Source organism: Cetorhinus maximus, chromosome 19 (assembly GCF_964194155.1).
Source record: "Cetorhinus maximus chromosome 19, sCetMax3.hap1.1, whole genome shotgun sequence".
NCBI lineage: Eukaryota > Metazoa > Chordata > Chondrichthyes > Lamniformes > Cetorhinidae > Cetorhinus > Cetorhinus maximus.
In genome coordinates this window covers 22,176,700-22,193,057 of record NC_135897.1, presented here as the reverse complement: position 1 = coordinate 22,193,057, position 16,358 = coordinate 22,176,700, and positions in this window count along the sequence as shown.

The window sequence follows — 16,358 nt, the reverse complement described above, 5'->3', positions numbered from 1 at the left end:
TTATTGTTGAGTGTTCCCCCATCACTGAGGATGGAGATAGCTGTGGAGTCTTCTCCCCAGTTAGTTGTTTAATAGCCCACCACCATTCACAACTGGACGTGGCAGGATTGAGCTTTGATCTGATCCATTAGTTGAAGGATTGTTTAGTTCTGGCTAGAACACTTCCACTGTTTAGCAAGCATGTAGTCGTGTGTTGTAACTTCACCAGGTTGGCACTCCTTTTGCAGTATTCCTGGTGCTGCTCCTGACATCTTCTCCTACACTCCTCTGGCTCGATGGTAATGGTAGAATGAGGTATATGCCAGACCAGGAGGTTGCTGATTGTGGTTGAATACAATTTTGCTGCTGCTGATGGCCCAGGGTAATATCATGACTGATCTGATTGGGCCTTGACCTCTTTTTGCCTCTGCCCCATAACCCTTGACTCTCTTGTAGATCAAAAATCTGTCTAGCTCAGCCTTGGATATTGACCCAGCCTCACTTCTCTCTGAGGTAGAAAATTCAAAAGAAAAATGACCTTTTGAGAGAATAAATTCCTCCTCATCGCTGGCTTAAATGGGAGATCTTTTATTTTGAAACTGTGCCTCTTAGTTCTAGATTTCCCCATGAGAGAAACATCCTCTCAGCATCTACCCTGTCAAGCCCCCTCAGAATCTGATATATTTTAATAGGATCATCTCTCATTCTTCTAAACTTCAATGGGTCTTGGCCCAACCTGCTCAATCTTTCCTCACAAGATGACCACTTCATCCCAGGAATAAACTAGGGAAACTTTTCTGAATGCCCTCCAATGGAAATATATCCTTCCACAACACTATGCAAGGTGTTCTCAGTGTGAAAATAGGGTGTCGTCTCCACAAGAACTGTGCAGGGTTACTCCTACCAATACTGTCATGGACAGATGTATCCGTGATAGATAGATTTGATAGGAAAAGTTCAAGTAGGTTTTCCCCCTTACCCCCACCAAACCACCCCCCCAACTTCTCTCTCTCTCTCTCTCTCTCTCCCCCCACCCACCCCCCCAACCTTAAACCAGCTTATATTTCACCCCTCTCCTAATTTTACTCAGTTCTGTAGAAGGGTCATGAGGACTCGAAACGTCAACTCTTTTCTTATCCGCCGATGCTGCCAGACCTGCTGAGTTTTTCCAGGTAATTCTGTTTTTGTTTTCCCCCTTATTGGCTCTCTTAGCACCTGCCCAAGTCTGGCAAATGTGTCCTCCTGAACACAGCAAGTTCTGTTGGTAGTGGTGCTACTGAGACATTCTTGGTGATGAACATTGAAGTCCCCCCACCCAGAGTACATTCTGTGCCCTTGCTATCCCCATTCTAATTTGTGTGCAACATGGAGGAGTGCTGATTCATCAGCTGAGAAAGGGCAGTAGGTGGTAATCTACAGAAAATTTTCTTCCCCATGTTTGACCTGATGAAACTTCATGAGGCCTGAAGTTAATGTTGTAGATTCCCAGGGCAACTCGCTCCTGATTGTGCCAGCACCCCTGGTGCATCTGCCTTGCCAATGAGGATGGTGATGGAGGAGACTTGGGCATTGGCTGTAAAGTGAGCATGACTGTATCAGGCTGTTGCTTGACTAGTCTTTAGGAAAGCTCTCCCAATATTGGCACAAGTCCCAAGACGTTAGTGAAGAGAACTTTTCAGGGTCAACTGGGCAGGATGTGCCTTTGTCATTTTTGGTGTCTAGATCAATGCTGGGTGGTCCTTCTGGTTTTAGTCTTATTCTAGAATAGGATATAGCATTTGAATATACATCCACTGACCTTGACCACTCGTGTGAGGTCAGCAAACCTTTTGCAACATTGCATCCAGGTCCTTGGGGCTAGACTCCTGGTATTGACCATCACGGCTATCTGATCCCACTGCCTTTGCAAAGTTTGCCTGGAAGGTTCCCTGGTCCCTGTGGATTGAGGACATCCTTCCTCCTCTATCTCTTCCACAAGGCATCCAGTGCCGTGTCAGAGTACCCAAGAGCATGCTCTCGCCCTGCTGTGCCATAATTCACTCTCCTTCCTGCTCAGACTTTCTTCTACAAACACTTCCAGCACCTTCTCCAGCCTTTAAGAGGTGCAAGTTGTCTTTAAGAAGTGTAGGTTAGCTTTAAGTAGTGCCAACCTCGCACAGCCCTGCTGAGGCATGCAGCCACTCAACCATGTATTTACACTGGCTGCACGCAGCAATCATGTAAATTAACAGGCAGCATGAGGTTGGCCTTCTCGACTGCATTGAAAGCAATGGGCATGGGTTATTTGCACATTGTGATCCCTATACTCGTTTTTGGGGACTGTCCAGTCCCCAGAGTATTTTGAAGTCATTTCTGCAATTTATTGGATTAAGGTGTTAGTGCTGAATTCTATTATTATTATAAAAGTGTTATGATTTGTGAATTGCCTCCTGGATCACAAATGACATGGACCCTTTAGGTTTTTGCTACAGTCTCTTTCGTCCTTTAAAAACTACCATTTACCTTTTGTTCAGATAGTTCAGGTTTTTGTACATCCTTAGCTATGGTTCTCGATTTAATCAGTTCATACACATGGTCCTTATACTTCAGCTTATATGGGTCGTTCACGGCTATTGGCTTCAAGAACAGAAACATACACTATTTTAGAATCTGTATTAAATATAATTCTACACCCTTAGATATGATCAAAGTGATATCGGGGAAAGCTCACCATTTGTTGCTTCTTTGGATGTTTTAGATGGTCTCTGGCAAATAAGAGTAGTGATGGCTGATTGATAGATAGGCACTCCTTTTAAGGCAATTGGTTGTGGGGTAAGAGCGGTGGACCAGTAATTATATATTCAAAATAACTGTTGATATCTGTTTCACTACACCTCTCAATTAAATATGGATTAAAATTTCAATTAGAGAAGCTGCCTCACTGATATCCTGATAAAACTATGCTGGTTGTTCAGAACCTAAAGGGTATCCACAAAGGATGAGCAATAGAATTATAGAATGATTTTTTTACCAAAGGAGGCCATTAGTCCTATCATGCCTATGTTGGCACCTTGTTAGAGTTACCCGATTAACACCACTCCCCTGCTCTGAACAGCAAAAAGAGGACCTGAAGGCAGTTACCGCCACCTACAAGAGCAGGTGAAAAGAGGATCCTGAGGCAGTCAGCAGCACCCAGAAGAGTTATCTAATCCGGTCCAGTCTGTTGCTCGAGAATGGAGCTGCCGTGTTCTGAGGGAAATCAGTGTAGTGTGTATGACATCACAGGAAAACAAATAAGTGATTAGTTGGTGAATATTTTGGTGGTTTATCTTCAAAACCTGTGCAACTTATTAGTAATTGTAAGGTTTTATCAGCTGTAAGGTTTATTAGCTGTGGTAAAGGTTATTGGGAGTAGCAGTGTGTATTAATTATAAATTAATTAAATAATAAAGATGGCAGGGGTAGGTGATGTGTTATAACTGCAGAATGTGGGGATTCCTGGATGCCATGGTGATGATCTCCCTTCCCCAAATACTATCCCACTGAAACATATTACATTTGCTCCATTTCGTTCCCCAGAACTGGATCTGACAATTCTTCGTTCCTTAATTGGCTGGAAAAATATTGACCAAGAAAGCACATCTCAGGAGCTCTACCTCTTCTTTGCTCTTTACACTGCTACTATCCCAGTCTATATTAGGATGTTGAAGTCCTCCATTATCACTGCACCTTTCTGTAATTTGCCTGCAAATTTCCTCCTCAATCGCTTTCCCACTATTTTGTGGACCATACTATACACCCAATAGCATAATAGCTCCTCTATTGTTTATTTATTTGAATCAAATACTCTGGCTTTGCACCCTCAACTGCATCATCCCTCTCCAGTACTACTGACACCAATGATGCTATGCTGTCAGTGTCTACAGCATTGACACCTCGTTACCCTGGCTTTCTTTCTCCCCTTCAACAACATGGAAAATACTTCAAAAGAATTTGAAAATTAACAAGCTAGTGCAGCCTCTCCATTTGTGATGTCCACACCATATTTTCTCATTTTATTCTGCACTCCCAGCAATATTATTAGGAGTCCCTATTTTAAGGCTATTTATGTTCCTCCCCAGCCAGCCTGGGTCACCTACTACTTATCATTGACCCTAACTGCTTTCACTGTTCCATTCTCCCTTCTTATTCTTCTAGCTCCAACATATGGCCCAAGGGAAGTGCACGTGCTTATTTTCATCCTGTAATGTGAAGGCGGTGGCATAGAGGTAATGTCACTGGACTGGTAATCCAGAGATACAGGGTAATGCTCTGAGGACCCAGGTTTGAATCCCACCACAGCAGATGGTGGGATTTGAATTCAATAAATATCTGGGAGAGAATATTCCCCCCGCCAAGGGGGGTTGTGCACAGGCAGGCGCGCGGACCAGTTCGGGACCCCCGATCGGGTTCATGCAGCCATTTTACGTGACGCGTGCCCGGAAGTGTTGTGCACTCCCTGTGTGGGCGGGCGGGCGGGCGGGCGGGGGGGGGGGCGATTCCCTGAGTCGTTAGTGCCAGAGTGAGTGACAGAGGTGCCTCAGGGAGATTAGTTTTAAGTTTTAAAAATTTTAATAAAGATAAAAAATTTAAGACATGTCCCCTCATGTGACAGTGTCAATGAACTTTAATGAAAAATTTATTTAATTTATAAACCCCTCATGAAACCTCATCCCGCCCGTGGATGAGGTTCCATGAAAAATGCGATGGCCGCCCGGGCTCTTCGCCTGCCCATCCAACGTTAAGGTTGGACGGGCAGCTTTCTCAATAGCCTTAATTAGTTAATTAAAGGCCTTAATAGGTCTTTGACAGTTCGGCGGGCACAAAGCCGACTCAGGTGCGTGCCCGTCAAACTGAAAATCTAAATGATGCGGTGCATCAGGACGCATGCCTGACATCACCCTGCGTCATTTTACGCCTCGGCGAGTGGGCCCCACCCCCGCTCGCGAAGCCAAAAATTAGGGAAGGAAATCTCCTGTCCTTACCTGGTCTGGCCTTCCTGTGACTCCAGACCCACAGAAATGTGATTGACTCTTAAAAATACCCTCTGAACAAGAGCAATTAGGAGTGGGCAATAAATGCTGGCTTAGCCAGCAACGCCCACATCCCATGAATGAAATATTTTTTTAAAATTACCCCTGCTCACCTTTGTATTAGCTAATCTTGGCCTCCTTTGACTAAAGTATCTCTTCCTCAGCTAATACAAATAGTCTTCCATCTCGTTTGCTCACCTCTATTTGGGTAACTCCCTGGAATCTCTTTGCTCTTTGTTAAACACACTCAAATCTAATCAACTCTAACTTCTTCTTTGCAAAAATCAGTGGCAACCTCAGTGGTCATCATCAGAAGTGTCTGATTCTCTTCATATCAGAATTAATGCTAATGTCCTTTCTTATGAGGGAATCAGCAGATTGGAGCTGCTATGTCTTTAGCTTTGGTGGGCGGTTTGCTGTGGAACCACCCCAAAGATCCATTAGGAGAGCTGCATCATCCTTTTAATGAACCAAATCGCCTTTTGTTATACCAAATGATAACGTTGCGAGTGAACAATATCTATTCCACCTAAGGAAGTTGCATTTACAGCCCCTCAAAATGTTTCAGAAATTTCACTTATCAAACTTACTCAAAGACATGCGCAAAGGTTAAGGAAACCTCCAAATCTGAAGAGCTTGTAGCTGGTTTTGAGTGTTGTGGCCCATTTAGGCAGGAAGAATAAGGAGGTCACATACACTTTGGAAAATAAGAGTCTAATTGTCATAGAAGGGCAAAGTGATCTGGGATACAGATGCACAATGTGGTAATCTAGGTGAATAAGGCCATAAAAAAAAGCACAAAGCACTTTGGTTCATACAGTAGGAATAAACAGGTCATTTTCAGGACGCAGGAATGCCACAAAGGATCAGCGCTAGGACCTCAGCTTTATCAATGACTTAGATGAGGGGACGGAGTGTAATCTTCCAAGATTGCTAATGGTACAAAGCTAGGTGGGAAAGTAAATTGTAGGAAGACTAAAAGAGGCTGCAAAGGGATATTGATCGGTTAACCAATTGGGCAAGAAGGCGACATATGGAATATAATGTGGGTGAGTGTGTAATTATGTAATTTGTTAGGAAGAAAAGAAAAGCAGAATATTTCTTAAAAGGTGAAAGATTAGTAAATGTTGAGATTCAGAGTGATCTGGTGTCCTTACACAAATCACAGAAAGCTAACATGTAAGTACAGCAAGGAAGTAGGAACACAAATGGTATTTTAGCTTTTATTGCAAGGTGGTTGAAGTATAAGGGTAAAGAAGTTTTGCTGCAATAATATAGGATTTTGGTAGGACCACATCTAGAGTGCTATGTACAATTTTGATCTCCTTTCCTAAGGAAGGACATGATTACCTTAGGGGGAGTGCAATGAAGGTTCACGGGATTGATCCTTGGGATGAGAGGACAATTCTATGAGGAGAGATTGGTCGAATGGGCCTATGTTCTCTGGAATTTAAAAGAATTAGAGGTGATCGCATTTTTAAAAATGTACAGCCATTAGAGAGCTTGGCAGGGTGGATGTTGAAAGGCTGTTTCTTCTGGCAGGAGAGTCTAGAACTAGGGAACATTGCCTCAGGATGAGGAATGTGGCATTAGAACTGTGATGAGGAGAAATTTCTTCACTCAGAGAGTTGTGAAACTTTGGAATACTCTCCCCTGGAGCAGTGTGCATGCTCAACTGTTGAGTATATTCAAGACTGAGATTGATAGATTTTTGGGCACGAAGGGAATCAAGGGGTACAGGTGGGAAAATGGAACCAAGGTAGAAATTCGATCATTAGCTTATTGAATGGTGGAGCAGACTCGAAGGTCATATGAGTGCTATTCCTTATGCTCTTATTTCTAAAGTGATTGAATTAGGAAGCAGAGAAGTTCTGTTAAACTTATATGGAGCCTTGGTTACACTATACTTAGAAGTGCATGGTAAAATAGGGCAAAGTCAGCATGGTTTCATCAAGGGGAGGTCATGCCTGACAAATCTGTTAGAATTCTTTGAGGAGGTAATGAGTAGGTTAGACAAAGGAGAGCCAATGGATGTTATCTACTTGGACTTCCAGAAGGCCTTTGACAAGGTGCCGCGCAAGAGGCTGCTCAGTAAGATAAGAGCCCATGGTGTTAGAGGCAAGGTACTAGCAGGGATAGAAGTGTGGCTGTCTGGCAGGCGGCAGAGAGTGGGGATAAGGGGGTCCTTCTCAGGATGGCGGCCAGTGACTAGTGGAGTTCCGCAGGGGTCAGTGTTGGGACCACAACTTTTCATTTTATACATTAATGATCTAGATGAAGGAACTGAGGGCATTCTGGCTAAGTTTGCAGATGATACATAGATAGGTGGAGGGACAGGTAGTATTGAGGAGGTGGGGAGGCTGCAGAAGGATTTGGACAGGTTAGGAGAATGGGCAAAGAAGTGGCAGATGGAATATAACATGGGGAAGTGTGAGGTCATGCACTTTGGTAGGAAGAATAGAGGCATAGACTATTTTCTAAACGGGGAGAGAATTCAGAAATCTGGAGTGCAAAGGGACTTGGGAGTCCTAGTCCAGGATTCTCTTAAGGTTAACTTGCAGGTTGAGTAGGTAGTTAGGAAGGCAAATGCAATGTTGGCATTTATTTCGAGAGGACTAGAATATAAAAGCAGGATGTGCTGCTGAGGCTTTATGAGGCTCTGGTCAGACCACATTTAGAATATTATGAGCAATTTTGGGCCCTGTATCTCAGGAAGGATGTGCTGGCCCTGGAGAGGGTCCAGAGGAGGTTCACGAGAACCATCCCAGGAATGAAACGCTTAACATATGAGGAACGTTTGAGGACTCTGGGTCTATACTCGATGGAGTTTAGAAGGATATGGGGGGATCTGATTGAAACTTACAGAATACTGAAAGGCATGGATAGAGTGGACGTGGGGAAGATGTTTCCATTAGTAGGAGAGACTAGGACCTGAGGGCACAGCCTCAGAGTAAAGGGAAGACCTTTTAGAACAGAGATGAGGAGAAACTTCTTTAGCCAGAGAATGGTGAATCTATGGAATTCATTGCCACAGAAGGCTGTGGAGGCCAGGTCATTGAGTGTATTTAAGACCGAGATAGATAGGTTCTTGATTGGTGAGGGGATCAAAGGTTACAGGGAGAAGGCGGGAGAATGGGGTTGAGAAACTTATCAGCCTTGATTGAATGGCAGAGCAGACTCGATGGGCTGAATGGCCTAATTTCTGCTCCTGTTTCTTATGGTATTATGGTCTAACACAGTGCACAGTTCTAGTTTCCATATTACAGAAAGGATATAGTAGTTATTTGGATGTTCCATTTATTATATATTATTATTTATTATGGTTATTTACCATGCCTCTAGGGGATGGGGGTCTTGGTGCTTTCGCTTTTTTTTTCTTCAATTCTGTCACCCATTCCTGTTTATTTGGGTTATTATCATAATCTGGCTTGAGAAACAGAAGCAAATGTTATGTTAGCATCAAAATAAATGTCGTCTTTCCAGACAGAACTGTATTTGGCATGGCTTCAGGGAAAGCGCTGTGGACTAGAAATTTGTTTAAACCAATTTTTAGATCTGAAGCAAGCAGCACGTGCCAAACATGTGCCGGAATCTGGAAGGCAGATGCATATCCCAAATTAAGCCTCAGACCTCATCAGAACATGTCTAATAAGCTGTGGTCATCATTTCTGTGTCCAAAGACAGCTCTCTGGGTTAAAGAGATCCAATTTGTGCTAGCTCTCTTGCCAGTAGGTCCTAGGATGTGGATGGAGATTGGGCACTGCATAGGCTAGCAATCCTGCTGCCCCATTCGTAACTGCACATCAAGGTAAATTTTAAAAAATATGCTTACCTTTTGGTGGGGCATACTCTCAAGGACCACTTGCTAGGCCACATTAAGAACCAAAATATTCCACCCAGCGCCGACAAATTTCTGGGAAAAGTCCTTAAATAGGTGTTACGTTAGAGGATACTTTTTTTATTTATGATTCAATGCACTGTTTGTCAAAAACAGTAAGGTTCTTGACATTAAGCATTCATAAATTAATTAAATATGTAGCATGCTCAATAGTGTTTAGGAATACACTTAAAACAATACAAGCTCACACGGGTCAATGTAGGCAGGCTCCTCTAATGCATTACAGTGCTGAGCTCAATATTCTGTTTGATTGAATTGGATTCTTAGAATCCCATCTCTGATTAACATTTATCAATCTTTTACCCTTCACTCATCCTTACTATGTGACAATTGGTACATTTTTATATTATGTGATTATACCAAAAGTGAGAAGACAACTCTATATAATGAAAAAAAACTGACTGAAACCTGTGCGTTATCAATACTTTTTAATAGGCTAAGTCCCTAACTCTCAAGCTCTCTTTCCATTGGGCTAATATAATTAGATAACTTTATAAATATATTTGAATTCCAGTGACCAACTGAAAAGAAAACACAACATGATTTCAAGTTGTAAGACTTTTACTATAACAAACAAACTAAACACAACATTGTCTCAACACTATTCAGTAGGCAATTTGTAATCTAAACTACAGAAAAGAACCCCCATTTAACTATTAAAAAGCACAAAATTCTCCTCCATGGGAAATGTGTCCCTTAAGTGGACTCTTCATTCCCCCGAAATCAAGCTATTTTCAGTTCCCAATGGTTTCCTTTCTTTTTCCTGTTGGATGACTTCTAATCCCCGAACTGACTTTCACAGAGAGGGTTACCTTGGAGATTCCTCTCTCTAGCCACAGCTAGGTGAATTTTCCAACCTCATTTAAAGCTTCAAGAACTTGATCTCTTCAATCGGAGCAGAACTCCCACCTACATTCTGCGAAGTGAACAATAAAGACTGGCTGCCTCAATCTGTCTGCTTTCACTCTCTCTCAGGTTCTTGCATACCGACCTGTCTGTGAGATTCAAGGATATCTTAAGAAAAATCCTGCAACCCAGTACTACAATGACTTACTATGGATTCTTCCCTTTTCAAAGCCCAACTCCATGGCAAGGTGAATCACATTGGCCTTGTATCCAGGTAGAAATGCTAATTAGCTACCCTCTAGACCAAATTCCGTCCAGCCTTGGAATTAAATAGACAGTTTAAAGTATAACCATTCACAAAACCTGACATTCCTAATACCTCCTTGTGACTTGGAAACTAGCAGTCTATCCACTGTCAGCACAGTTGCTCTGATCATTGTTTACAGGTATGAATATCCTGTGCCTTCTTCCCAGTAAGACAATTGCCCTGCCCCCTCCCCTTTACCTTTAACAACCAAGCCACCCAAGCTTGTTATCAAACAGAATTCATAACAGGTCACATGACCCCTTTCATTCCTCCATTTTACCCTAAATTAAAGAAACAGTCCAAAAACATAACAATTTTACAAACCTCCTATGTAACACTTTAAAAGTTCAGTGGCCCCCACCTTAGAGCTACTTAAACCAAAGCAAAATACTGAGGATGCTGGAAATCTGAAATAAAAAATGAATGGCATCAACACTATCTGATCTGCTGAGCATTTCCAGTATTTTACCTTAGAGTTACTGTACTTCTATAACTATTTTAAGATATTATAAGTTAAGATTTATACTTCCTTATTAATGAAAGAAGGCTAAAAGCTAATGTGACTATAATATAAAGAAAAACTAATAATGTCTTAAATTATGTACATGTTTGAGACAGACTTTCTCCTATTGAGTCTGAGGGCTTTCGGTTTACATGATTAATCAAAAGTCCTGGGGTAGCACTTTCCTAAATCTATTTACAAACTCTGCAAAGCCATCTTTCACTTTTCTACTTTCAGCATTACTACCCACTTTTGTTATTCATCAGCCCTTTCATCATTTAAATCCATCCTGCCACCCACCCTATCACGGACATACCCTTTTGTTCTTCACCCATATCTCTCCTTGCCGATATGCTTGCTTAAAACCTATCACATTTGTAGCATTTTCCAGTACTGACAAAATGGCATTAGCATGAAACTCTGTTTTGCTTTCTCCAGATGCTGTCTGACTTCTGAATATTTCCACCATCTTTTGTTATATTTCAGATTTTTAGTGTCTGCAATATTTTGCCATTTGGAAATCAGTTTCTTTGCATAGACCCAAATAGTCATGTTGCCTTTGAGCTAGGAGATATACATGGTATGAAATAATTTGGATCTGATCTGGCGGGTGCACTTTCAAGATTTGACATTGGCCGTCTGATTATTTTTGTCATTACCTGTTTTCTTGAGTGTTGCATGTTTGGAAATAGTTCAACTGGGATCTCATTGGATATGTCAGAGGATTCCTGTTATAATTCTTCAGAACTCACCTTAAAAAAGCAAGAGTAATTGGTACTTTAGTTTCTGAAATATACATGCTCCTCCTATTTAGAATTGTGCTCATAGCAAAATCAGAACTTGCATTTTCACTCATAGCAATCTTGTAATTCTTTAAATGGTTGTTTGTTCCCAGTAGTATGTGAACCAGATGCTGTCGTCTTACCTTTTCTTTTTAGGAGCACAAGTAGGAGAACAGTGACTCTGTGGAAGAGAGTTCCTGGCTGCTTCAGATATCTAGGGTCCTCTTTCGAAAAGAAGGATGTTGAATGAGCATCACCCTCATGTGGAGGCTCTAAGAACCATCATATGGTCCTGACGGCTGGCAAGGATCAGAGCAGAGTCCAGTGCCACCATCAATGTCAATGTCCAAGTGAGACTGGTTGCAGTAGCATAATCTCTGATTCACTAGAAGCATTGCCACAGATATTAAAAAACCCTGCACTTTTATCATATTCTCAATAAGTGTCTCATGTACTTCCAGTTAGTTTCCTGTCACGCTATTTCCATCATTCTATTTCTGTTGTTTCTGCTTGTTATGCTTAATCTTGCAATTTTAAACCCTGATCATTGGTAAAATTGCCTCCAATTATTTTTCCCTTTTTACATGATTTGCACTTCGTAGCCAACCATCTAAGTTGTGCCCGTGATGTTCGTCCCTAATCATCTACTAGTCCCCACTGTTGCTGTTTCTCAATCATCATCTAAACTGTGCCTGGTCAGAACTGGTCAATGAAAGACCATTGATCTGAAGTATTAACTCTGTTTCTCCCTCCAAAGATGCTGGATGACCTGCTGAGTATTTCCTACCACTAAATTCCCATCCATTAGCTCATCAGCAACAATAGTTATTCTTCAGCTTTTTATTGTTTTAGTATAGTCTTAAATGAATTATTTAATCTTGAAAGTATCCACTGCGCAGGCTTCTCTCCACTGAGGCCCCTTGTAACACTTGCTGCAAGTTCCTGGCATACTCTCTCACTGGTTCCCACTCCTACTGTTTCTCCATCACCATCTAAATTGGGCCCGTGATGTTCGTCCCTGATCATCTACTGTGAGGCCCCTCCCCCATCGAGCCACTTTAATGCCTTCACTAGGTGCTGGTACTTAGCTATGAACTGGATTTTTATGGTTTAAAGCATTATTTGGGATACAAATTGAACACATAGGTAAAGGAACAGCATATTCTCTCACTTCATATGAGCAATGTCATGGAATATCACCTGATATATAAATATGATATGTTATGTATCTGTCATACAAAATTGCTCAGAACCAACCAATAAACATTTTACTCTTTAGGAATACACCTCTCACAAACTTCATTCCAAATCATTACAGTGTCCATGTACACCATATACCCATTCCCAGTGCTTCCCCTAGCAGCAACTTAATATGCAATAATTCACAATGAAAAACAAGACAGATCTAAAGGGCAAGAAAGAAATTAAACACATGTAGACCACCTTGTGACTTACCGATGAGGCTTTCTCGCCTAAACCAAGTTAAATCTTTTATACTCTCAATATAGTCAGCCGGTATAATCAAGAGGTCCTAGTTTTACACGTTGAGTTCTAAAGTGATCAACTTGGTGGGTGCAAAATTGATTTTAGCAATATACCAACAGGAAGTGATCTCGACAATTGTGGAAAACCATTGACTTGAGTTTACAGATGTGAACATTCTGTGTCACAATGCTTCACACAAACACTATTGTGGAGGTCACATTTGTAACCAGAGGGACAATAGTTCAGCAATTGTGGCCCGAAAATAATGATTAACAGTTGATTTCTGACAGACTTGGATGAAGTCGACCTTAAAAACAAGACCCTTTTCCTTGCTTTAAAGTATTCACTGCGCAGTCTTGTCTCCATTTGGGCCCTTTGTATCACTTGCTGCAGGTTCCTGACACACACTCTCACTGGTCCCCACTGTTGCAGTTTCTCCATCACCATCTAAGCGGTGCCTGGTCAGAACTGGTCAATGAAAGGTCATTGATCTGAAATGTTAACTCTGGGCAGGATTTTCCCGTCGGTGAGCAGGGGGTGGGGCCCACTCGCCGATGCGTAAAATGACGTGCAGTGACGTCGGGCAGAGCTCCCAGTGTCAGCGCACCCTATGTAAATTTTCAGGTAGGCGGGGCACAGCAAAATCAGCTGTGTGCCCGCCAACCTGTCACTGGCCAATTGAGGCCATTGACAGAGCAATTAAACTACTTAATGGACCTGCCCGTCCAACCTTAAGGTTGGGGGGCATGCCAGGAGCCCTGGCGGGAATTAGAAAAAGCATGAAACCTCATCCACAGGTGGGATGAGGTTTCATGTAGGTTTTTAAAAATTTAATTAATGTTGTTTTTTAAATTATGGACATGTCCCAACTTATGTGACAATGTCACATGAGGGGACATGTCAGGGAATTTTTTTTTTTCTACTTTTAATACTTTTGACAGTAGAGCCAATCTCCCTGAGGCAGCACTTAGCCTCAGGGAGATGAGTGCGCTCTTTCGTGCGCATGTGCGAAATAGCGCACTCTCAGGTTTAGGGATTCCCCCTTGCCCGCACAGGGAGTGCATAGTGCTTCTGTGCAGACGTCATGCTGGGTGGGCTTTAATTGGCCCGCCCATGTAAAATGGCGCCACGCCCCCGATCGGAAGCGTGCCTGTGCGCGCCCGCACTTCAACTTCGCCCCGGATGGGGGGAAAATCCTGCCCTCTGTTTCTCCCCCAAAGATGCTGGATGACCTGCTGAGTATTTCTAGCATTTGCTGTTCCTATGTCAGATTTCCAGCATCCGCAGAATTTTGTTTTTATACCATTTTAGTTGTCTTGAGTTTTTGGCTTCAGTATTATATTCCGATACCAATGGGAAATATTTATATAGAGTAACTTCCCAATGAGCCCTCTGGTGTGGTTAGTGGCAAAGGTCATCAGTGAACACAACTGGAACATAACCTTACCACATTTCTGAGCCTACACTTTATGTATAGTCCAGTAGGACTCTCATGGGTTTGCTCAAACACGATCAAAGCATACACTTTTATAACAACAGGAGTGTTATGTACATTATCCATAATGTATTATCACAGGAACTGAACAGGCCTATTGTATTACATTCCCGAACTTTTACCTGTTGTTTGGGAGCTCGAATTCCATGACTGTCTATTTTTCAGTGAAAACTGTAAATAAGTAGCTCTTTCCTAGTTACACTGTTACTTCAATTTTTGTCACCTTAAATCTCAGGATATGCAATAAGATGGAAGGTAAGATGTAACTGGTTAAAGGTATCTATCTGACACCACTGACAGCATGCTGTGAGGATTAGCAACAATGTGGGAAAGCTGGTCTAGGACTTTTTGTTGCATTGGAAGGGGATTGGGAGGAATGGGATGTTTTGCAACATGAGGGGTTGCTGGGGTTTAGCAGCATTGAAGTCAATGGGAATCTGTGGAAAACTCTCCATTGGCTACAGTCAGACCTAGCACAAAGGAAGATGGCTGTAATTGTTAGAGCCCAATCACCTCAGTCCCAGGACAAGCCTGCAGGAGTTCCTCACAGTGGTGACTTCCCTCCATCAAAAGGTCAGAAATGGATATATTCACAGATGATCGCACAGTATTCAGTTCCATTCACAACCCCTCAGATAATAAAGCAATTCATGTCCACATACAGTAAGACCGCAACAATATTCATGCTTTGACTGATAGATGACCATAAGACCATACACCATAAGACATGGGAGCACAAATTAGGCCATTCGGCCCATCGAGTCTGCTCCGCCATTCAATCATGGCTGATAAGTTTCTCAACCCCATTCTCCCGCCTTCTCCCCGTAACCTTTGATCCCCTTACCAATCAAGAACCTATCTATCTCGGTCTTACAAGTGCCAGGTAATGACTATCCCCAACAAGAAGGAATGCAACCCATTTCCCCTTGGCATTCAATGGCATTAACATTGCTGAATTCCCACCAACATCATCCTGTGGGGTCACCATTGACAAGAAACTTCACTGGAACAGTTACATTAATACTATGGCTATAAGAACAGGTCAGAGGCTGGGAATTCTGTAGTGGGTAAGTCACTTCCTGACTCCCCAAAACCTGTCAACCATCTGCAAGGCACAAGTCAGGAGTGTGAAAGAATGCTCCCCACTTACTGGATGAGTGAAGGGATATTCCGTTCTTACTGCAACAATCTTCGAGAAGCTCAATACCATCCAAGACAAAAGCACCCCTATTGAACATCACCCCATCCACCAACTTAAATGTTCACTCCCTCCATTCAAATCCACCGTGGCTGCAAGGTGAACGATATACAAGATGCACTGCAGTAATTTGCCAAGGCTGCTTTGGCAGCACCTTTCAAACCTGCAGCCTAAAAAGAACAAGAGCAACAGATGCATGGTAACACCACCACCTGCTAGTTACCCTCCAAGTCACACATGACTCGGAAAAAATTGCCATTCCTTTATTGTCGCTGGGTCAAAATCCTATAACTCACCTCCTCACAGAACTGTGGGTGTACCTACACCACATGGACTAGAGCAAATCCAAAAGAGCAGCTCTCCACCAAGTGCTCAAGTGCAATTAGGAATCACCTTGCCAGTGATGCCCACACAAAATTTAAAATACGTGATGCAGTAACTTGAGATTTGGTCAGATACTGGAATTTGTTGATATGGGAGATGGCCAGGTATCACCAGAAGGCTAAGGACTGCTCCTAGCATTTGTCAGCCTTGAACTGGGTTAGATTTAAAAGCAGTGTGGGGAAACATCCTGACAGTTTTGGGGAGTAAGTTGAATGGTATGATGACATTATACTGTGGTCCACTGCATTAACAGGTAGTTCTGTTTCAAGTAGTTTCCAAGGATGCTTGATTGTTGCCTGACCCAATATTGGATCAGACAAATTTCAGGCACCTTTGGGGCACAGGACCTAGTCTTGCAAAATTGGAGCTTTTTGTCTTGTTTTTTTTTTCCAGAAAAAAGAACAAATGCAATGAGGCCCAATTTCTACCCC